A 23,436-nucleotide genomic window follows, 5' to 3' on the forward strand; every position below is an offset into this window, starting at 1 on the left:
TGAGAAGCATCAATCATTAGTTTTTCTTTGCAAGCCCACTAGGGGCGATACTCTGCCCATCTGGGGCGTCGCCCCGTTGCAACCAGAGCCATTCTAGCGCCTGAGGCAGAGGCCACAGAGCCATCCCCAGCGCCCAGGCCAACTCTGCTCCAATGGAGCCTCAGCTGCGGGAGGGGAAGAGAGAGACAGAGAGGAAGGAGAGGGGGAGGGGTGGAGAAGCAGATGGGTGCTTCTCCTGTGTGCCCTGGCTGGGAATTGAACCCAGGACTCCCGCATGCCAGGCCGACGCTCCACCACTGAGCCAACCGGCCAGGGCCCAATCATTAGTTTTTCGTTGCGCGTTGCAACACCTTAGTTGTTCACTGATTGCTTTCTCATATATGCCTTGACCATGGGCCTTCAGCAGACCGAGTAACCCCTTGCTCAAGCCAGCGACCTTGAGTCCAAGCTGGTGAGGTTTTGCTCAAACCAGATGAGCCTGCGCTCAAGCTGGCGACCTCGGTGTCTTGAACCTGGGTCCTTCAGCATCCCAGTCCGACGCTCTATTCACTGCACCACCGCCTGGTCAGGCAAAATTATTTTATTTAAAAAAAATGTTTTGCCTGATCTGTGGTGGCGCAGTGGATAAAGTGTCAACTTTGAATGCTGAGGTCGCCGGTTCAAAACCCTGCACTTACCTGGTCAAGGCACATATGGGAGTTGATGCTTCCTAATCTTCCCCCTTCTCTCTCTCTCCTCTAAAAAACCCCAAAACAAACGAATAAATAAAAATAATTAAAAAAATAAAAAATAAATTAAAAAAATGTTTTGCCTGACCAGGTGGTGGTGCAGTGGACGAAGTGACAGGCTGGGATTCAGAGGACCCAAGTTCGAAACCCCAAGGTCATTGGCTTGAGCGCAGGGTCACTGGCTTGAGTGTGGGATCATAGACATGACTCCATGGTCACTAGCTTGAAGCCCAAGGTCACTGGCTTGAGCAAGGGGTCACTCGCTCTGCTGCAGCCCCCCCCCCCATGCACATATGAGAAAGCAATCAATGAACAACTAAGATGCTGCAGGGAAGAATTGATGCTTCTCATCTCTCTCCCTTCCAGTCTGTCTCTATGACTCTCTGTCTCTATCAAAAAAATGTTTTATTGATTTTAGAGAGACGGGGGAGAGAGAAAGGGAGAGAGAAACATCAATCTGTTCCTATATGTGCCCTGACTGGGGATTGAACTAGCAACCTCTACGCTTCAGGATGATGCTCTAACCAACTGAGCTATTTGGCCAGGGGTGGAAATTATTTTAAATATACTTTTATTTAGCCAGATATATCCAAAACTGTACCAATTTTGTAGCCAATTATCTGACCTACAATCAATATAGAAGTTGTGAATGAGATAGCTTATATATTTTTGATACTAAGTCTCCCAAGTCTGGTATGCATTCTACACTAACGGCACACGTCAATTTGGACCAGCCACGTCACTTGCGGCTGGTGGCAGAGCAGCTCTGGAAAGGCGCCCCCCAGCCACGCCCTCGTCCCCTTCTGGTTCCTTCCAGCGAGTAGCCGCGGGCGCCGCAGGCCCGCTCCGCGCCCCTCCCAGGTTACATCATAGAGCCCACAGGTCCGGCCCGCCGGCAGACCCGGCCCCGACGCCTGAGCCTGGTCGCTCGCATCCTTGTTGCACCCAGCTCCCAACTTCTAAGAGGGAACGACGCCATCACACAGCAGCGGGGCCGAGGGTCTCCCAGCCGGTCGCCGCGTTTAGGGGCAGGGTCGGTGCGGCCAGGACTCCCTCAGGCGTACCTCGCCCCCCAACCGCCCTCCGCTCGCCCCGCTACCCCGGCAAGGTCGAGGCGGCGGGGCCGGCGCCCATTGGTCCGCCGCGGCTCTCCGCCCGCCCCCTTGTCGCGCTTATTGGCCAGAGCAGCGGCGCCCGCGGGATAGGCGGCGGCGGCGCTCCTCCTCCGCGCCGGCCTTGAAGAGGGCGACGAGGAAGCGGCCACCTCCCTGAGCCCCGCCCCTCGGCTTTGCTCGCTGGTTCCCGGCTCCTCCCGGCCCTCTCCAGGCTCCCTCCGGCTCCGGCTCCGGCGCGGCGGCAGCGGGTAGGTGCAGCGGCAGGCGGGGCCCAATCGGAGGGGCGGCCTCGTTGCTGTCCCGGGGGCTGCGGAGCCTCGCCTCGCGGGCGCCCGGGACCTTGTAGGGCCCGCGTGAGGCGGGGAAGGGCGGTGGCCGCCGGCCTGCGGGACGCGGGGGCGGTCCGGCAGGGGGCCCGCGGGCGTGATTTTCGAGTCTTGTGGGCGCGATCTGGGGGCCTGCGGGGCGGGGCGGGCTGAGAGGTCCGCGTCCCGGAGTCCAGGGCGCCGGGGCCGAGGGGCATGCTGCAGGCTCGGGATGGAGCTGCGTCCGAGGGTCGGCTGTAGTCTGGGGCCCTGGGTGGGGCTTGGGGACGCTGGGGAACGCAGAGGTCGTTCTGTGAGGAATTCGGGGGTCAGGTGACGTACGGCTGAGGCGAGCTTGGGAAAGGGCGTCCAGGCAGGAGCTGTGGGAGGGGCGGGGTGGTCCGGGGCTGTCGCCCCCAGCGTGCGTTGGTCCTGACACTGTTTGGGGGGGAAGCATGTGTCTGGCTGAGGGAGGGCGAAGGGGTCGCCGGAAGGTTGGGGTGGAAGGGTGGGAACAGGGACCAGGAGAGTGGGGACAGGGACCGGGAGAGCCTTTGGGAATATTACCCAGAACCGAGATTGAGCACAGGGGCCCGGTTCTCCGCTGGTGTGTAGCTTGAGCGCTTCTTTAGTGAAATTACCCCGTGAAGGGAATGTTGGGATTTTGCTCCCTTCCAGGAACGTGCAAATTAAGTGCATTTGGGGAGGAGGCAGGTAGGACGCTGAAGTTTGCGTTTTAGGACCCGACCCAGGGTGCAGGCATGCTTCCCGGGAAGACGAATGTTACTCAGCCTTCTCCTGGAAACCCCCTGCTCTCCTTTTCCTCCTCTGGTCCAGTTACAGCATTGCTCCCCAGGGCCTCTCCATTCCCTTTCCCTGGCTGCATAGCATTGTAGCCTATCTTGCTGTGCGTGTGTGTTTGTCTCCGTCTCCCGCCCATTTCCCTGCTGCTGCGCATTTGGCAACTGCCTCTGTTCTTTCCCAGGGATGGTTGTGGCATTGCATCAGGGAATATTTGTGCTTGTAACTTGCTCACTCAGCCCGGGAAGAGGGAGAAGAGAGCACGCTGCAGAGATGGGAGGGGGTGCCGTCTGCCGGGCTGGGGAGGCAGAGAGAAGGGTGTGGTGAGGGAATACAGCTGCTCCAGGCCTATAGGGTAACACTGCCCAGTCATCAGCTGAAAGAGATTGAAAGAGCAGCCGCGGCAGCATCTATTTTTATAAATCAGCCCCGAATCCAAGCTGAGCGCATGGATTTAGAGTGACCAGTTGTCATGCTCTCACTGTTACAGGCTGGGTGTTTGGTAGACAACATTAGAGTTGCTAAGCAAGAGACTTTATTTGTACAGTACAGCAGGTACTTCATTTGCAACTTTTTAACTTGGCTCTTCTCAGCTCTGTAGAGTGGGGCTTCTCTCCTCAGGGAGTGTCTTTTATATTGATGTCCTTGGATAGTCCATACTCCTTCCATTCAGATGAAATGGTGTGTTCTTCCTCCTTTCAAATTAAGCTTAAAGACAATAAAGCTATGTTTTTGAGCACTTGCCATCTAGTTGTCTGTATTTACAGATGAGGAAATTGAGACTGATAGGAATAAGAGGTCACACATGGCAGAAATGGCGTCCACACCAAGGTCTCTTTCACCGCCTACATAGTAGTTCACATACTTGAAATTTTTGGTTCACACAGGAGTGATTCAAGCATTTGAGAATTTATTCATGCAAAGTAAACTCACTGGAGACTGATAAACCAGATACCAGTTTTATTTATGATGACAGTATTAAATGCCATGTGTGCAACTGGAATTGATTATCCACTGGCCAGGACTCCTCCTTTGTTTTGGGCAACCTAATCAGTAATAAGGCAGTTGATTATAGAATTGGAATGAAGGGCACTGGATGTTCTTAGGTGCTACTTTAATCATGTTACAGAAGTCTAGTACATCTCCTTCCATTGTATGAACATATACTAATGTTTCACAGTGCTGGGGAATTTCTTATGACACTTTCACCCTCTGTCTTGGTTGTGTTTTTTAAGTCATCACTTTATATATTTGGTAATCAGCATATATTTACCTGTGTTAAAAATTCCAAGCTTACGCCTGACCTGTGGTGGCGCAGTGGATAAAGTGTTGACCTGGAAATGCTGAGGTCGCTGGTTCAAAACCCTGGGCTTGCCTGATCAAGGCACATATGGGAGTTGATGCTTCCAGCTCCTCCCCCTTCTCTCTCTCCTCTCTCTCCCTCTCTCTCTCCTCTCTAAAAATGAATAAATAAAAAAAAACAAACTTGTAATAAAAAAAAAAATTCCAAGCTTACGCCTGACCTGTGGTGGCGCAGTGGATAAAGCGTCGACCTGGAAATGCTGAGGTCGTCGGTTCGAAACCCTGGGCATGCCTGGTCAAGGCACATATGGGAGTTGATGCTTCCAGCTCCTCCCCCCCTTCTGTCTCTCCTCTGTCTCTCCCTCTCCTCTCTAAAATGAATAATAATAAAAAAAAAATCCAAACTTACAAATAAGTTTACATTACATATTTAAAAATTGCTTTCCATTGTTCACTGACAGTGAAGGAAGCACCTGGAGTTTCTTGTCTAGGTGGTTTATTTTTATTTTTTTTATTTCTTTCTTGAGAGTATGAACACTTATTTTTTTATTTTTTATTTATTTATTATTTAAAATTTTTTTTCTTTTAAAAAAAATTTTTTTTCTTATTCATTTTAGAGAGGAGAGAGAAAGGGAGAGAGAGAGAGACAGAGAGGGAGAGAGAGAGGAGAGAGACAGAGAGAGAAGGTGGGGAGGAGCTGGAAGCATCAACTCCCATATGTGCCTTGACCAGGCAAGCCCAGGGTTTTGAACTGGCGACCTCAGTGTTCCAGGTCGATGCTTTATCCCATTGCACCACCAAAAGTCAGGCAACACTTTTATTATTAATTTTATAATATGGCTTTCAAGGGAGAGTAGGACAGTCTTCTCAAGTTTGTTCAAAGTGGCTTGAGAGCAGGGAAGGATGCTGGCTTTCAGGGTTTTATTTTGGTTATAGGATGGAGGTGAGAGTGAATGTTCCCATGTATGTGAAGGGGCTTGTGTGGTTTAAATATCACATCAATGTCAAGATAGGTGGCTCAGTTGAGTCAGAGAGGTGGTTCTTCCTGATCTTAGAGTCTTGTTCTTTTTCCTGATCTTGTTATCATCCTTTGGTTCTGTAAACTTTTGCTGTTGACACTTCAAAATTTTGGCATCACTTTTCCCTACTTCACCACTTCTCTTCCAACTTGGAGCATGGCTGGTTGATGTGTAGGTTTTATTTTTCTTTAGAAAGCAAGCAAATCAAAGAGGTGTATATTTTCACCCAATGGAAGTCATCTCGCTTCATCTGATTTTAGTTTGAAAAGAAAACTGAGTAAATATCACTGATTGCACTTTGTCTTTCTAAATGGCACCTTTGGAACCAGGTTGCTGTGGACTTCTTGGTAGGAATGAATGTTGAGGACAGGATTAAGAAAGGGAGCCTGTGGTAGCACAGTGGATAGAGCAGTGCTGAGGTCACTGGTTCAAAACCCTGGGCCTGCCAGGTCAAGACACATATGGGAAGCAGTCAGTGAACACCTAAAGTGAAACAACTGCAATCTTGCTTCCTCCTTCTCCCCCCCCCCCCCAAATAAAATCAATAAATGAAATCTTAAAAAAAAAATAAGAAAGGAAAATAAAGGGAGCCTTGGTGTTGGTCAAGTAAGTTTATAAATATGATGTATATATTTGCTTGCTTATAGTTTGCACTGGGTGTGGGAGACAGGCTGTAAGCTGGCAAAGTTCTTATAGCCTAAGGCTTAGTTTTAAGACCAAGCCTTTGCCTGACCTGTGGTGGCGCAGCGGGTAAAAGCGTCGACCTGGAACTCTGAGGTCACTGGTTCGAAATCCTGGGCTTCCCTTGTCAAGGCACATACGGGAGTTGATGCTTTCTGCTCCTCCTTCCCTTCTCTCTCTGTCTGTCTGTCTCTCCTCTCTCTAAAATAAATAAATAAAATCTTAAAAAAAAAAAAAGACCAAGCCTTTCTCACCCTTCTAATTCTAAGATCTTCTCTTTTTTATTTATTTATTTTTTACAGAGACAGAGAGTGAGTCAGAGAGAGGGATAGACAGGGACAGACAGACAGGAACGGAGAGAGATGAGAAGCATCAATCATTAGTTTTTCATTGCGCGTTGCAGCACCTTAGTTGTTCATTGACTGCTTTCTCATATGTGACTTGACCACGGGCCTTCAGCAGATCGAGTAACCCCTTGCTCAAGCCAGTGACCTTGGGTTCAAGCTGGTGGGCTTTTGCTCAAACCAGATGAGCCCGCGCTCAATCTGGCAACTTTGGGGTCTCGAACCTGGGTCCTCTGCATCCCAGTCCGACGCTCTATCCACTGTGCCACCGCCTGGTCAGGCCTAAGATATTCTCAAAACTAATAATCTTTTCCCCACACCCTTGACTGTTGTACTCTTATGAGGAATCCCATTTATGCCTCAGATAAGTAGCTTTGTATCAGAGACTTCCTTATTTGTATATTGAATTGAAGGCTTTAATTTTCTACACTAAAATAAAGCAGACCAGTGTGTCTGTCTGTCTGTCTGTCTGTCTCTCTCTCTCTCTCTCGGTTCCTGCCATCAGCATTGCAGAGGCCTCCCTGATCCCTTGCCCTCCATGGGAAAAGCAGGTTTTCTGCCTTTCCCTTGGCTTTTCTTGTAAATAAATTTTTATTTTAATGGGGTGACATCAATAAATAAGGGTACATATATTCAAAGAAAACATTTCCAGGTTATCTTGTCATTTAGTTCTGTTGCATACCCATCACCCAAAGAAAGATCGTCCTCTGTCACCCTCTATCCAGTTTTCTTTGTACCCCTCCCCCTCCCTCTCCCCCTCTCCCTCCTTCCCTCCCCCCACCCCCTGTAACCACCACACTCCTGTCCATGTCTCTTAGTCTCGCTTTTATGTCCCACCAATGTATGGAATCCTGCAGTTCTTGTTTTTTTCTGATTCACTTATTTCACTCCGCATAATGTTATCAAGATTCCACCATTCTGCTGTAAGTGATCCAATGTCATCATTTCTTCTAGCTGAATAGTATACCATGGTGTATATGTGTCCCATCTTCTTTATCCAGTCTTCTATTTTTTTTTTTTTTACAGTGATTAAAAGCCTTTAAGCAAACTCTTGGCCAATACAGCAAGAATCCATAAAAGAGTAGTGTCCTTAACATGTTCACCAAGTCCAAGTTGGCCCCATCACCATGCCAAATCCCTGAAAAATGCAACCCAACCACACACAGTTCAGTCTGTTAGGAGCTGTCACAGGGAGCAGGAGTCCAGGAAAAGTCCACATCCAGGAAAAGTCCGCATGGCACTGGAATTGTTGTCACCATTCTATACTTTGCAGCTCACGTCCAAGTCCCAATGACCACTGCTTCTAGCTGGTAATGATTCAGGTAGACTGGAAAAGCCATTTGCAGCATGTGTGGATATGGAGCTTCTGTTCTCCTCTGCCAGTCTCGGTGTGGCTTCTTTAGTGTTCCTTGGTTGAAGAGTCCTCTTAGTTTAGTCCAAAATTAGTTTTTCCAGATGATAGTTCTTAAAATTAGTTTGTAATCCACTTTGGTTCTGGGAGGTAGATGTTGGTACGTCCTCCTACTCCAGCGCCATCGTGTCTCTCCTCCAACTCCCCTGTTTCTTTACCGTCTGCCCGAATTCAGTGAGAACCTGCATGTGAGTGGCCACAATGGCGGCCCTTGGCCATACACCTGGCCAGGTAGCTCAGTTGGTTAGAGTGTTATCTGGATATGCCAAGGTTGCTGGTTTGATCCCCAGTCAGGGTACATGAAAGAAATCAACCAGTGAGTGGAACAACAAATTGATGTTTCCCTCTCCCCCCCTTTCTCTCTCTCAAATCAATAAGTAAGAATTTTAGCCTGTTTTTTGCAGGTACAGTAGAAAGAGCATTGACCTGGAACGCCGAGGTCGCTGGATTGAAACCCTGGGCTTGCCGGATCAAGGCATTTATGACAAGCTACATGCAAGCAATGAACAACTCAAGTGAAGCAACTATGAGTTGATACTTCTCGCTCTCCCCCCACCTCCTCTTTCTGTAACATCAAAAATAAAATCTTAAAAAAATAAAAAATAAAAAAAAGAAAGAAAAGCAAGCTATGGAGTTAAAGAAAGGGGTATAAAGCAAATTGATATATATGAAGGATCATACTCAGGACCTTCCTAGAGCTCTCCAGGTTAATTTCTCAAAATAGACCTTGTGAACTATTTTGAATGTCACTAAAATTTTAAGCCTGAAAAATCAACCCACATAAAAAAAAAAAAGTCCACTTTGATACCTTTTTTTTTTTTTTTTTTTTTGCACTTTCACGAGAGGGTAGAGGAAGGGAGAGAGATGAAAAGCATCAACTTATACTTACCTCACTTTAGTTGTCCTTGATTACGTCTCACATGTACCTTGACTGGGGAGCTCCAGCTGAGCCAGTGACCTTGGGCTCAAGCCAGCGGCCATTGGATCATGTATGGGGTTTCGAATCTGGGAACTCAATGTCCCAGGTCAATGCTCTATCCACTGTTCCACCACCGGTCAGGCCCCACTTTGATACTTAAAAAAAATTTTTTTTAAGCAAAAGAGAGACAGAGAGAGGGACAGATAGGGACAGACAGATAGGAAGGGAACCCACTTTGATACTTTTAAGGAGGATTTGTACCTTTCCCTCATTATTTATGCAGTCTTTTTTTTGTTTGTTTTTTACAGAGACAGAGTCAGAGAGAGGGATAGACAGGGACAGACAGACAGGAATGGAGAGAGATGAGAAGCATCAATCATTAGTTTTTCGTTGCGACACCTGGGTTGTTCATTGATTGCTTTCTCATATGTGCCTTGACTGCGGGCCTTCAGCAGACCGAGTAACCCCTTGCTCGAGCCAGCGACCTTGGATCCATCTGGTTTGAGCTTTGCTCAAACCAGATGAGCCCGCGCTCAAGCTGGCGACCTTGGGGTCTCGAACCTGGGTCTTCCGCATCCCAGTCCGTTGCTCTATCCGCTGCGCCACCGCCTGGACAGGCTATTTATGCAGTCTTTTAAAGCAGTATGGATATCTGAAAAAAAATTTTTCCCTTTGGGTTATAATCCAGTACTATAGTTTGTTGCTTATATTCTTCTAGCTTTGAACATTCGCATCTGTTCTTTTTTTGTTTTGTTTTTTTTTTTTGGTAATTTTCTGAAGCTGGAAACGGGGAGGCAGTCAGACTCCCGCATGCGCCCGACCTGGATCACCCGGCATGCCCACCAGGGGGCGATGCTCTGCCCATCCAGAGCGATGCTCTGCCCATCCGGGGCGTCGCTCTGTTGCGACCAGAGCCATTCTAGCGCCTGAGGCAGAGGCCATGGAGCCATCCCCAGCGCCCGGGCAAACTTTGCTCCAATGGAGCCTTGGCTGCAGGAGGGGAAGAGAGAGACAGACAGGAAGGAGAGGGGGAGGGGTGGAGAAGCAGATGGGTGCCTCTCCTGTATGCCCTGGCCAGGAATTGAACCCGGGACTTCCGCACACCAGGCCGATGCTCTACCACTGAGCCAACCGGCCAGGGCCTGCATCTGTTCTTTTGACATGTCCCTTTTTGGGGGAGGAAGGGAGCGTTTTTACTTAGTGGTGTTACAAGATGCTCCAGTCTCATCTTGTATTTTTCCTAACCTTGCTCTAAAATCAGCCATTTCACCAAGGAGTCCTGGTTTCTTTTACTGGAGAAAAATATTTAGAAACCAAGACCTGGTTTCTAAGTGAACTGTGTATACCTATTGCTACTAGGGTATCACTTCTCCTAGGTCCTCTTAGGGGCAGAGCTGGGAAATGCATGCATGCATGCTCACCCCTGTCTACATGTTTCTACATATTTATCTCTGTGTCTGTCTGTAAGTACATACTGGTCTCTATCTCTAACCTAGCATCACAGAGTTTGTTCCAGCATTCCCCCTCCTTGCTTATTTGTAACTCCTTTCTCTGGCAGTGAGTGAGAAATGTGGCTCTTGTTAGTTATATTTGATTTACTTAACTATTTAACCCTAAAATATACCATATTTCCCCATGTATAAAACACCCCCATGTATAATACGCAGTTTAATTTTTGGGCCCAAATTTTGAAAAAAAAAGTATCACTTAAAGTTATTGAGTGAACTCAAGTTTTATTCATCATAAAATTCATACAGCTCCTCGTCACCATCAACAGTCCCATCCATTAGTTTGTCCTCATCTGTGTCTGATAACGAATCACTGTCTTCATATATTGCCTTGTCCTCAGTTCCATCTATGGCATTTGAAATGCCACAACCACTGTATAATATAAGAGGCACCCAGTTTTTGAAAATTGGGTGCATCTTTAACATGAGGGAATATGGTAATCCCACCAAAAAGGGACAAAGGTTGATTTGTTAGTCAAGATACTTGATATGAAGAAACTGCTTTGCTTGGGATCAAGCATAACACTAGGAGTGAGACTAGATCAATTCCAGCTACAGTCACTTCCTGTTTGGCCAAGAGCAAATGACTTCACCTCTCCGCTTGAGCTGAAAAATAGTAATTCAAAATACCAATATTACAGCAGTAAAATTTAAATTAGTTAACAACAAAATGCTTTGGAAATTTATGTGATAATTAAAATTGCTTTATCCTACTTTACTAACCGTATTCCTCTATGGATAGTGATGAATTGTATGAATTTTATGATGAATAAAACTTGAGTTCATTCAATAATTTTATGTGACACTTTTCAAATTTTAAGACTAAAAATTAAAATGCATCTTATACATGGGGAAATATGGAACTCCTTTTTTTTAATTTTTAAAAAAAATTATTTATTTTTTACAGAGACAGAGAGTGAGTCAGAGAAAGGGATAGAAGGGCAGATAGACAGGAACGGAGAGAGATGAGAAGCATCAATCATTAGTTTTTCATTGATTGCTTTCTCATATATCCTTGACCGCGGGCCTTCAGCAGACCGAGTAGCCCCTTGTTGGAGCCAGCAACCTTGTTTTCAAGCTGGTGAGCTTTTGCTCAAACCAGATGAGCCCGCGCTCAAGCTGGCGACCTCGGGGTCTCGAACCTGGGTCCTTCCGCATCCCAGTCCGACGCTCTATCCACTGCGCCACCGCCTGGTCAGGCTGGAACTCCTTTTAATAAAGAAGCTGCTGATTTTTAGTGGGTGTTTTTTTTTTATAACTGTGGTAGTATTGCAAGCAAAAATGATTTATTTTCTGGACTCCTCCCTTCTTGTAGAATCATGGAATTGGAAGAGATCTTAGAGATAATCTACTGCAATTTTTCACACAGTGTAAGTGATTCCTCTTGCTTTCTGTGCAAATATTCCCCAAGCAAGATAGGGACTTCACAGCTGGTGGCTATCAATTCCAGGTTTGCAAATTTGTCCTTTTAGAAAGACTTCCCTGATAATGATCTCAAACCTGCCTCCTGGCAGTTTTTATTCACTGGTTCTAATTTTGCTGTCTGCAATATTTTCTTGTAGCTCCAATCTCCACTTGACAGCTATTCAATGACAGTTATTCTGTCCCACTTAAGGTTTTTCTTTTCCAGACTAAACGGTTTTTTTGTTGCAGCCGTCTCTTATGAAATGTTCTCTCTAAACCTTTTACTGTGTTGGGCATCATCCTGTAGACATGCTACAGTTTGTCAGATATGGTCTGATTCAATACTATATTAGGCCCTGGAAGTGAAGTGATTAAGAAATTGAAAAAGATCCCTGCCCTTGGGGAGCTTACCACTTAGTTTCTATCTGTGCTGCTTTAGAATAAATTAGGTTCTTTTTTCTTTCACTGTCCACTTTTCTGTATTAGATTTTATTCTTTTTTTTTTCTTTTTTCAGAGACATAGAGTCAGAGAGAAGGATAGACAGGGACAGACAGGAACAGAGAGATGAGAAGCATCAGTCATTAGTTTTTCATTGGACACCTTAGTTGTTCATTGATTGCTTTCTCATATGTGCCTTGACCGTGGGCCTTCAGCAGACCGAGTAACCCCTTGCTGGAGCCAGCAACCTTGGGTCCAAGCTGGTGAGCTTTTGCTCAAACCAGATGAGCCTGTGCTCAAGCTGGTGACCTCGGGGTCTCAAACCTGGGTCCTCCACATCCCAGTCCGACGCTCTATCCACTGCGCCACCACCTGGTCAGGCTCTCTCTCTTTTTTTTTTTTTTTTTGTCAGAGACAGAGTCTGAGAGAAGGATAGATAGGGACAGACAGAGGGGAAGGGAGAGAGATGAGAAGCATTAATTCTTTGTTGTGGCACCTTTGTTGTTGATTGATTGCTCAAGCCAGTGCTTGGGCTCAAGCCAGCGACCTTGGGCTTCAAGCCAGCAACCCTGGGGTCATGTCTATGATCCCACACTCAAGCCAGTGACCCTGCACTCAAGCTGGTGAGCCAGCGCTCAAGCCTGCGACCTTGGGGTTTTAAACCTGGATCCTCTGCATCCCAGTCAATGCTCTATTCACTGCGCTATTGCCTGGTCAGGCATATTTATTCATTTTTTAGAGAGAGAGGAGAGAGAGAGAAGGGGGTAGGAATAGGAAGCATCAATTCCCATATGTGCCTTGACCAGGCAAGCCTGGGGTTTTGAACTGCGCCACCATAGGCAGTTTATATTTGTCTTACGCTTAGTTCTCCTCCAGGCCATTTTCTTTAGAACTGCTATTTACCCAAGTCTTTGTGTTTGGTTGGCTGGCTTTCTTTCTTTTTTTAAAAATTTTTAAAAATTTATTGATTTTAGAGAGAGAGGAAGGGAGATATAGACAGAAACTTCAGTCTGTTTCTGTATGTGCCCTGACTAGGGATTGAACTGGCAACCTTTGCTTATTGAGACAGTGCTCTAAGCAACCAAGCTATCTGGCCATGGCAGCTTTCTTTCTTTTTTCTTTTTATTTTTTTGTTGGCTTTCTGAACCTGTGTGGCTGACTTTAAAAAAAAATTTAATTCTCTAGACCTGTGGTGGTGCAATGAGTGGATAAAGTGTTGACCTGGAATGCTGAGGTCGATGGTTCAAATTCCTGGGCTTGCCTCATCAAGGCATATACAGAAAGCAGCTACTACGAGTTGATGCTTCTCATTTCTCCCCTCTCTCTCTCTCTCCCTTTTCTCTCAAAACCAATAGATAAAAAATAAAAAATATAAATAAAAAAATAAAAAATTTTAATTTTATTTTTAAGTTCAAGAAAATTTTTAGGTCCTGGCTGGGTGGTTCAGTGGTGGAGCATCGGCCTGGCGTGTGGATGTCCTGGGTTTGATTCCTGGTCAGAGCACACAGGAGAAGCATCCATCTACTTCTCCACCCCTTCCTCTCTTGCTTCTCTCTCTCCCTTCTCCTCCTGCAGCCATGGCTCATTTGGAACAAGTTGGCCCAGGGCGCTGAAGATGGTTCCCTGGCCACTAAGAAGAGCTCAGTTGCTAAGCAACAGAGAAACACCCTAGATGGGCAGAATATTGCCCCTAGTGGGCTTATGGGTAGATCCTGGTATGGGCACATGTTGGAGTCATCTCTCTGCTTCTCCTCTCACTGAACAAAATAAAATTGTTTTTTTAATTTATTGATTTTTAGAGAAAGAGGATAGAGAGTGAAGAACATCACCTTGTAGTTGCCTCACCTTAGTTGGTCATTGATTGCTTCTTGTATGTACCTTGACTGGGTGAGCCCAAGGCTTTTTTATTTTTGTTACTTTTTTTGTATTTTTCCAAAGTGAGAAGTGTGTGTGGGGGGGTGGCAGACAGACAGACTCCCACATGACCTGACCAAGATCCATCCAGCATGCCCACCAGGGGGGCGATGCTCTATCTGGGGCATTGCTCTGCTGCAACCAGAGCCATTCTAGCGCCTGAGGCAGAGGCCATGGAGCCATCCTCAGCGCCCAGGCCAACTTTGCTCCAGTGGAGCCTTGGCTGCTGGAGGGGAAGAGAGAGATAGAGAGAAAGGAGAGGGGGAAGGGTGGAGAAGCAGATGGGTGCTTCTCCTGTGTGCCCTGGCGGGAATTGAACCCCAGGACTTCCACGTGCTGGGCCGACTGGCTAAGGTCAAGCCTTAGGTTTTGAACCAGTGACCTCACCATTGAAATTTGACACTTAATCCACCGTATCACCACAGGCCAGGCAGTTATTGATTACTGATTGAAGTTAGGGTATAGGATTCTTTATTATGACCAAGTGTAGTTATGACTTAAAAATAATTCACACATAAAATAGTTATAACTTTTTATTTTTTAATTTTTTTAATTTTTTGTATTTTTCTGAAGTTGGAAATGGGGAGGCAGTCAGACAGACTCCCACATGTGCCCAACTGGAATCCACCCGGCATGCCCACCAGGCGGCGATGCTCTGCCCATCTGGTACGTCTCTCTGTTGCTAAGAGAGCCATTCATTCTAGTGCCTGAGGCAGAGGCCATGGAGCCACCCTTAGCGCCCGGGGCCAACTCTGCTCCAATGGAGCCTTGGCTGCAGGAGGGGAAGAGAGACAGAGAGGAAGGAGAAGGGGAGGGGTGGAGAAGCAGATGGGCGCTTCTCCTGTGTGCCCTGGCCGGGAATCAAACCCGGGACTCCTGCACGCCAGGCCGATGCTCTACCACTGAGCCAATCAGCCAGGGCCTAAAATAGTTATAACTTTTATCTTATTATTCTCCAACCCCAAATGTTGAGATTGCTATGGAAAATTTATAGCTTTTAGAGAAGATGTATATTCTAAAGGAAAAATGGAAATATTTAGGGGAGATTGGGGATAGGTGGTGAGTGGGAGTGGAGAAGAGACTTTTTAGAAAACGGTTGCTTTTTGCTATGGTTCCTCTCTGAGCTCTATTTTTTTGTTAAACTTTGAAATCCTCGCTCACATTCATTTGGATTAATCCATTTTCTCTTTTAGAAATAGAAGGACACTGTGAGGATTCAAGAGAGCTCAGTCAGTTTCTTATAGGTAGAACATATCTTGAAATAATTTTTGAGGACTAAGTATTTTTTTGGTTAAAGTAAAGTGATTTGCTAGGTAGGTGATTTCTGAGTTTAGACAGGACTGGGGAGAGAAGGAAGTAGGGAATAAGACAGATTTACAGACATAATATCAGCTCAGATGTTACCTTTAGAAAGGCTTTTTTTTTTTTAGAGAGAGGCAGGGAGATAGGAACATTGAGCTGTATGTGTCCTTACCGGAGATCAAACCAATCTCTGTGCTCAGTGCTCTAACCATCTGAGCTATCTGGACAGGGCTTAATTTATTATTATTATTATTAGTATTTTTGTGGCAGAGACAGAGTCAGAGAGAGGAACAGATAGGGACAGACAGACAGGAAGGGAGAGAGATGAGAAACATCAGTTCTTTGTTGCGGCTCCTTAGTTGTTCATTGATTGATTTCTCATATGTGCCTTGACCGTGGGGCTACAGCAGACCAAGTGACTCCTTGCTCGAGCCAGCGACCTTGGGCTCAAGCTGGTGAGCCTTGCTCAAAGCAGATGAGCCTGCGCTCAAGCTGGCGACCTCGGGGTCTGGAACCTGGGTCCTCCACATCCCAGTCCTTCACTCTATCCACCGTGCCACTGCCTGGTCAGGCTAATTAATTAATTTTTTAGAGAGACTGAGAGAGAGGGAAGGGGGAAGCGAAGCATTCACTTGCTGTTCTATGTAGTTGTGCATTTATTTCATTGGTTGCTTCCTGTATGTGCCCTGACTTGGAATTGAACCTGCAACCTTGTTGTTTTGGGACGATGCTCTAACCAACTGAGCTAACTGACCAGGGCTAGATAAGCTTTCTGACCACTTTCTACTTTAGTGTAGGTTAAGTAAGAACTCTTTGGTGTTTTCACCAATATTTATCTTTTGGGCATATATTATTCCATATTTTTTAAAAAATTAAGATATAATTCACATACAGTAGAACTCACCATTTTAAAGTAAATAAGTCATTGTGGTTTTTGGTAGCTTCATAGTGTTTTGCAACCATCACCACTGTCTAATTCCAGAACATTGTCATCATCCCCAAAAGAAATCCCAAACCCATTATCATTCACTTCCTGTTCCCCCAGCTCCTGGCAACAATCACTAATCAGCTTTCTGTTTATGGATTTGCCTTTTTCTGAACACTTTATTTAAATAGAATCATACAATATATGGCCTTTTGTATCTGGTGCTTTTTTTTTTTGTGAGAGAGAGAGAGGGAGGGAGAAGGAGAGAGAGACAGGAAGGGAGAGAGATGAGAAGGATCAACTCGTAATTGTGTCATTCTAGTTCATTGATTGCTTCTCATATGTGCCTTGATTAGAGGGGGGCTCAAGCCTGAGCCAGTAACCCCTTGGTCAAGCCAGTGACTGTGGGTTCATGTCGATGGCCTTGTTCTCAAGCTGGCAACTCTGCGCTTAAGCTGATGGGCATGCACTCAAGCCGAACCTGGGCCTCAGCGTCCCAGATCAGTGTTCTATCCACTGCGCCACCACCAGTCAGGCTTTGTTTTTATTGCTGAATTAGAAGAAGAGTGTTTTGGCCCTGGCTGGTTGGCTCAGCAGTAGAGCGTCGGCCTGGCATGCGGGGGACCCGGGTTCGATTCCTGGCCAGGGCACATAGGAGAAGCGCCCATTTGCTTCTCCATCCCCCCTCCTTCCTGTCTGTCTGTCTCTTCCCCTCCCGCAGCCAAGGCTCCATTGGAGCAAAGATGGCCCGGGCGCTGGGGATGGCTCCTTGGCTTCTGCCCCAGGCGCTAGAGTGGCTCTGGTCTCGGCAGAGCGTCGCCCCTGGTGGGCGTGCAGGGTGGATCCCGGTCAGGTGCATGCGGGAGTCTGTCTGACTGTCTCTCCCCATTTCCAGCTTCAGAAAAATACAAAAAAAAAAAAAAAAAAAAAAAAAAAAAGAAAAAGTGTTTTTTATGTATTTTAGATAGAAATCCCTATGAGATACATGAGTTGCAAATATTTTCTCCATTCTGTGAGTTGTCTTATATTTTCACTTTTTTAAAAAAATTTTATTTATATATATAGTTATTTATTTATTACAGAGACAGAGAGTGAGTCAGAGAGAGGGATAGACAGGAACGGACAGACAGGAGTGGAGAGAGATGAGAAGCATCAAGCATTAGTTTTTCATTGCGTGTTGCAACACCTTAGTTGTTCATTGATTGCTTTCTCATACATACCTTGACCGTGGGCCTTCAGCAGACTGAGTAAACCCTTGCTGGAGCCAGTGACCTTGGGTTCAAGGTGGTGGGCTTTTGCTCAAACCAGATGAGCCCGCGCTCAAGCTGGCGACCTCGGGGTTTGAACCTGGGTCATCTGCATCCCAGTCCGATGCTCTATCCACTGCGCCACTGCCTGGTCAGGCTATTTTCACTTTCTTGGTAGTATAGTTTAGAAGCACAAATGTTTCTAATTTATTTTTATTTTATTTATTCATTTTAGAGAGGAGAGAGAGAGAGAGACAGAGAGGAGAGAGAGACAGGGGGGAGGAGCTGGAAGCATCAACTCCCATATGTGCCTTGACCAGGCAAGCCCAGGGTTTCGAACCGGCGACCTCAGCATTTCCAGGTCGATGCTTTATCCACTGCGCCACCACAGGTCAGGCGCAAATGTTTCTAATTTTGATGAAGTCCAGTCTATGTTTAAAAAAAAAATTTTTTTTATTGGTTGTAGAGAGAGAGGAACATTAACCTGTTCCTGCATGTGTCCTGACTAGGGATCTGTACTTTGGAATGGTGCTGTAACCAACCAAGCTGTCCAGCCAGGGCAGTAAATAAAATATTTTTTAAAAATAGGAACCTTGAAAAATTAAAAACATTTTGGCATTTTAGAAAAAAAAAAAGAAAGAAAAAAAATAGGAACCTTAATGTGATTTTATGTATTATTCATTTATGAAAATGTGTTCTGTCCTTATTCACAAAATAGTTTTTTCATGAATCCTAGATATATTTATAATGTGTTTGGCTATGGTGGTTGTTAATTTCATGTTCACATTTTTTTTCTTTTAAAAACGTTTTTATTGATTTGAGAGAGAAAGAGATAGAGAAAGAGTGAGAGAGAATCATCAATTTGTTGTTCTACTTATGCATTTGTTGGTTGATACTTGTATGTGCCCTGACTGGGGAGTGAACCTGCAACCTTGGTGTATTGCGGTGATGCTGGGACCAACTGAGCTACCTGGCCAGGGCCTATTAACATTTTTTTTCTTTTGGGTAAACCAAAGCTCATTTTCTTTTCCCTCTTGTTTACTAAATCATAGCTGTCAAAGGTAGGATCTGAACTGTTCTTTTTCATTATTGTCTACTTTTCATTACCAGACATGAAGAAATGCTTTTTTTTTTTTTTTTTTTGGTGTGTGTGTGTGTGTGTGTGTGTGTGTGTGTGAGAGAGTGACAGAGACAGAGAGAGGAACAGATAGGGACAGATAGACAGGAAGGGAGAGAGATGAGAAACATCAATTCTTCATTGTGGCTCCTTAGTTGTTCATTGATTTCTCATATGTGCTTTGACCAGGGGGCCACAGCAGACCGAGTGATCCCTTGCTTGGGACAGGGACCTTGGGCTCAAGCTGGTGAGAGCTGGTGAACCTTGCTCAAAACAGATGAGCCTGCACTCAAGCTGGCAACCTCGGGGTCTCTAACCTGTGTCCTCCTTATCCCAGTCTGACGCTCTATCCACTGCACCACTGCCTGGTCAGGCAAAGAAATGTTTTTAAAAAGCATCCTCTGACCTGTGGTGGCGCAGTGGATAAAGCGTCGACCTGGAAATGCTGAGGTCGCCGGTTCGAAACCCTGGGTTTGCCTGGTCAAGGCACATATGGGAGTTGATGCTTCCAGCTCCTCCCCCCCTTCTCTCTCTCTGTCTCTCCTCTCTCTCTCTGTCTCTCCCTCTAAAAAAAAAAATGAATAAATAAAAAAAATCACATTATTAAAAAGCATCCTATTCTTCAAAAAGAGGAAGAGTAGAGAATTTAAAGTTCTCTTTTAATCAGATCATATTGAGATGATTTTTTTTTTTGACAAGAGACAGAGAGTCAGAGAGAGGGACAGATAGGGACAGACAGACAGGAAGGGAGAGATGAGAAGCATCAATTCTTCGTTGCAGCTCCTTGGTTGTTCATTGATTGCTTTCTCATATGTGCTTTGACCAGGGTCTACTGCAGAGCAAGTGACCCCTTGCTCAAGCCAGCCATCTTGGGCTCAAGCCAGCGACCATGGGGTCATGTCTATGATCCCACACTCAAGCTGGCAATGCCTTGCTCAAGCTGGTGAGCCCACTCTCAAGCCAGTGACCTCAGGGTTTTGAATCTGGGTCCTCCGTGTCCCAATCTCATGCTCTATCCACTGTGCCACCGCCTGGTCAGGTTATTTCTCTTTTTTATAACAATTTTTATTTATTAATTTTTAGGGAGAGAGAGAGAAACATCAGTTTGTTGTTTCACTTAATTATATATTTATTATTTGATTCTTTTATGTGCCCTGCTTGGGGATGGATCGTGCAACCTTGGTGTATCAAGACGATGCTCTAACACAGTGGTAGTCAACCTGGTCCAGGCTGCCCACTAGTGGGCGCTCCAGCTTTCATGGTGGGCGGTAGCGGAGCAACCAAAGTATAAATAAAAAGATAGATTTAACTATAGTAAGTTTTATAAAGATTTATTCTGCCAAACTTAGCGAAAATCCGACATAAAGTACTTGGTAAGTAATTATTATTATATGCTTTAACTTGCTGTAACTCTGCTTTATAAATTTTATTAAGTAAAGTTACTTCCCTACTTTTTATTTTTTTTAAAGATTTTATTTATTCATTATAGAGAGGAGAAAGAAAGAGAGAGAAGGGGGGAGGAGCAGAAGCATCAACTCCCATATGTGCCTTGACCAGGCAAGCCCAGGGTTTTGAACCGGCAACCTCAGCGTTTCCAGGTTGACGCTTTATCCACTGTGCCACCACAGGTCAGGCCTGCTTCCCTACTTTATAAATCACCATTACTGTGGAACTGGTGGGCATTTAGAAAATTTTACTACTAACATAGATACAAAAGTGGGCGGTAGATATAAAAAGGTTGACTACCCCTGCTCTAACCAGTTGAGCTACCCAGCCAGGGCTTTATTTCTCTTTTCTAATTTTTTTCTTCTAAACAGCTGTGGATTGGGAAACCAAGCATTAGAATTGATTTCAATGTAATCATGTTTTTTTCATGCAGGGGTTCTGTGACAGACTTTTGACTGATCTAATAGGCTTGTACTAGTGTTCCATATACTAATTCAGTCCTTTTTTTTTTTTTACAGGGACAGAGAGAGAGTCAGAGAGAGGGATAGACAGGGACAGAAAGACAGAAACGGAGAGAGATGAGAAGCATCAATCATCAGTTTTTCGTTGCAACACCTTAGTTGTTCATTGATTGCTTTCTCATATGTGCCTTGACCACGGGCCTTCAGCAGACTGAGTAACCCCTTGCTCGAGCCAGCGACCTTGGGTCCAAGCTGGTAAGCTTTTTGCTCAAACCAGATGAGCCCGCGCTCAAGCTGGCAACCTCAAGGTCTCAAACCTGTGTCCTCTGCATCCCAGTCCGACGCTCTATCCACTGTGCAACCACCTGGTCAGGCTCATTTAGTCCTTTTAATAATCTTTTCTATGTAGACAGTAAAGTAGAGATGAGAGAAGATAAGGGCACAAGTTTGCAGAGCCAATAAAAAGATAGATATGCCTGACCTGTGGTAGCGCAGTGGATAAAGCGTCGACCTGGAAATGCTGAGGTCGCCGGTTCGAAACCCTGGGCTTGCCTGGTCAAGGCACATATGGGAGTTGATGCTTCCAGCTCCTTCCCCCTTCTCTCTCTCTCTGTCTCTCTCTCCCTCTCTCTCTCCCTCTCTCTGTCCTCTCTATAAATGAATAAATAAAATAAAATAAAACACACTAGCCTCGTGTTTTAAAAAAAAAAATAGATTTGCTCTGGCCTGATAGCTCAGCTGGTTAGAGTATCATCCCAAATCACAGAGGTTGCTGGTTTGATCCCTGGTTAGGGCACATACAGGAACAGATCAATGGTCCTGTTTCTTTTTTCTCTCCTTTTCAATAAATAAAAGTAAAAAAAAATAAAAATAGAATTGCCTGATCAGCGGTGGTAGAGTGGTTAACACGTCAACCTGGACACTGAGGACCCAGGTTTAAAAACCGGAGGTCACTGGCTTGAGCATGGGATCATTAACATGATCCCATGGTTGTTGACTTGAGCTCAAAGGTTGCTGGCTTGAAGCCCAAGTTCACTGGCTTGAGCAAGGGGTCACTGGCTCCGCTTGAGCCCTCCAGTCAAAAAAAAGATTTAAATCTAGAGCTGACCATAAAGTATGTGTTCTTTGCACAGTGCCATGCAGCCTGGACTGGTAATTCCTTTCAGGCTTTTACTTGGTTTTTGTTTAATTAATTTATTTATTAATTCATTTTTCCATCTATTTGAGAGAGAGAGAGAGAGAGAGAGACATCAATTCTTTTCATTGAGTTTTTCCATGTAGTTTTGTATTCACTGATTGCTTCTTGTGGTGTCCTGACTGGGGGTCAAACCCGCGACGTCAGCATGTGAGATCTACACTTTATCCACTGAACCACCTGGCCAGGGCCTTACTTGGTTTTTAAATACTAGACGTTGCAAAATATATCTGATACTTGAACTCTGTGTGGTTAGGCAGCACAGCATTCCAAAGCAAATGCATGACACTGGAATACAAAGAAGGTGATAGCTTGGTCCATTATCTGTGGCTTTAATGTGTTGCTGTAATGAGAGAGTGTCAGTGCTTCAGGGTCAGGTTACAGCTTCAGGAGCAGCTCTGTTTTAGTTTTAGTTTTCAAGTTTATATTGTCCGCCATTTTCTTTGTTTTTGTCTTTTTCTTTTCTTCTTCATCCCTTTCATTTAGCTTTTGTACTTTCCTTTCTCTCTGTTTCTAATAGGGAAACCAGAGATGTGTTTTTGAAGAACCAGCATTCTTTTCAAATATCTAATATTTATGTACCTTATTTCTTAGGCTTCCAGGAGTTCCCTTTTGTTAATGAGTTTGAGAGGGACCACCATTTCAAATGGAATTTTATCTTGAAAGTGAACGTAATGAATAGCTCAGTTGGTTATTGTGTTGTCCTGATGCACCAAGGTTGTGGGTTTGATCCGTGATCAGGGCACATATAAGATTCACAGTGAATGTATAAATAAGTGGAACAACAAACTGATGTTTCTTTCTTTCTGTCTAAAAAAACAACAACAATAAATAAATAAATAAGAGAAATTGAATTGAATGTGGTGAAAATGGCACTGAGAAAATAATGAAATGAACAGACATTGAAACACTGATGTAATTCCCAGGAATCAGGGTTATGTATTGTGTATTGTCATTGTGTTTATGGTAAGTTCAGTTTCCTTTTTAAAGTTAAGCTTAATTATTCCTTTTGAATTATATATTATGTTTCCTCAGTTTGTGAAATTTATTTTCTCTTTTAAAATGGTAGCTATCTTCTGACAGCTCTATAAGTTAAATAAATTGGGCCAGGTCACCTTACCACAGAACTTTCTTCCTTTCCCTACTTGGTCTTCTTCAACACCCTCCTCTGGTGTTGAAGCCAAATCATGGGAGCTACCAGGACTCCCTCCCAGTCTAAAAGAAGGACTCTGTCTTTGCTCTGCCCTACCTAATGGCTTTAGACTGAATTTTGGCAAGGAGATAGGGATTAGATTTGATTTTAGGGTGATAATTCTGGTTACCACGTGGCGAGCTGAGTGAGAGACTGTGTTAGAGAGCTCTGTTAGACTTGTGTAGTGTCCACGTGAGGGAGAGGGTTTGAACCAAGATACGTGGTAATCAGTAAGGAGGGCCAAGCCCTCTGTAGTCATGATGGTGATAGGATTAATTATAGAGGTTATCATTACTGAATACTTACTATGTGATAGAAGTAATAAGTACTCTCTATGGATTTAATTCTTTTAAAAGATTTTATTTATTCATTTTAGAGAGGGGAGACAGAGAGAAAGGCCAAGAGAGAGAAGGGTGAGGAGCAGGAAGCATCAACTCCCATACGTGCCTTGACCAGGCAAGCCCGGGGTTTTGAACCGGCAACCTCAGTGTTCCAGGTCAATGCTTTTACCCACTGCACCACCACAGGTCAGGCGGATTTAATTCTTATAACAGCTCCGTGATTACAGGTCTTAACATTTTCATCTTACAGTTGAAGAAAAAGTGTCATGGAGAGATTACCTAATTTCCCCAAGTAGGACAAATTTGGATAGCTGGAAGGA

General features: G+C 45.0%; 1 protein-coding gene across 21 annotated transcripts in view; it reads left to right on the forward strand.

Annotated features, from left to right (window-relative positions):
* Positions 1–1,943: 1,943 nt before the first annotated feature.
* The window catches only part of MAP4 (microtubule associated protein 4), a 173,905-nt gene continuing 152,412 nt past the window's right edge, over positions 1,944–23,436 (forward strand). For 11 of the 21 annotated variants that reach the window (XM_066351634.1, XM_066351635.1, XM_066351637.1 and 8 more), the window contains exon 1: positions 1,945–2,091. The gene's annotated coding sequence lies outside the window, so the exon portion shown is untranslated. Of the gene's footprint in view, positions 2,092–23,153; positions 23,232–23,436 lie in introns of all 21 variants that reach the window. The other 10 variants (XM_066351620.1, XM_066351624.1, XM_066351626.1 and 7 more) reach the window with 2 other exon arrangements.

Source organism: Saccopteryx leptura, chromosome 10 (genome assembly GCF_036850995.1).
Source record: "Saccopteryx leptura isolate mSacLep1 chromosome 10, mSacLep1_pri_phased_curated, whole genome shotgun sequence".
NCBI lineage: Eukaryota > Metazoa > Chordata > Mammalia > Chiroptera > Emballonuridae > Saccopteryx > Saccopteryx leptura.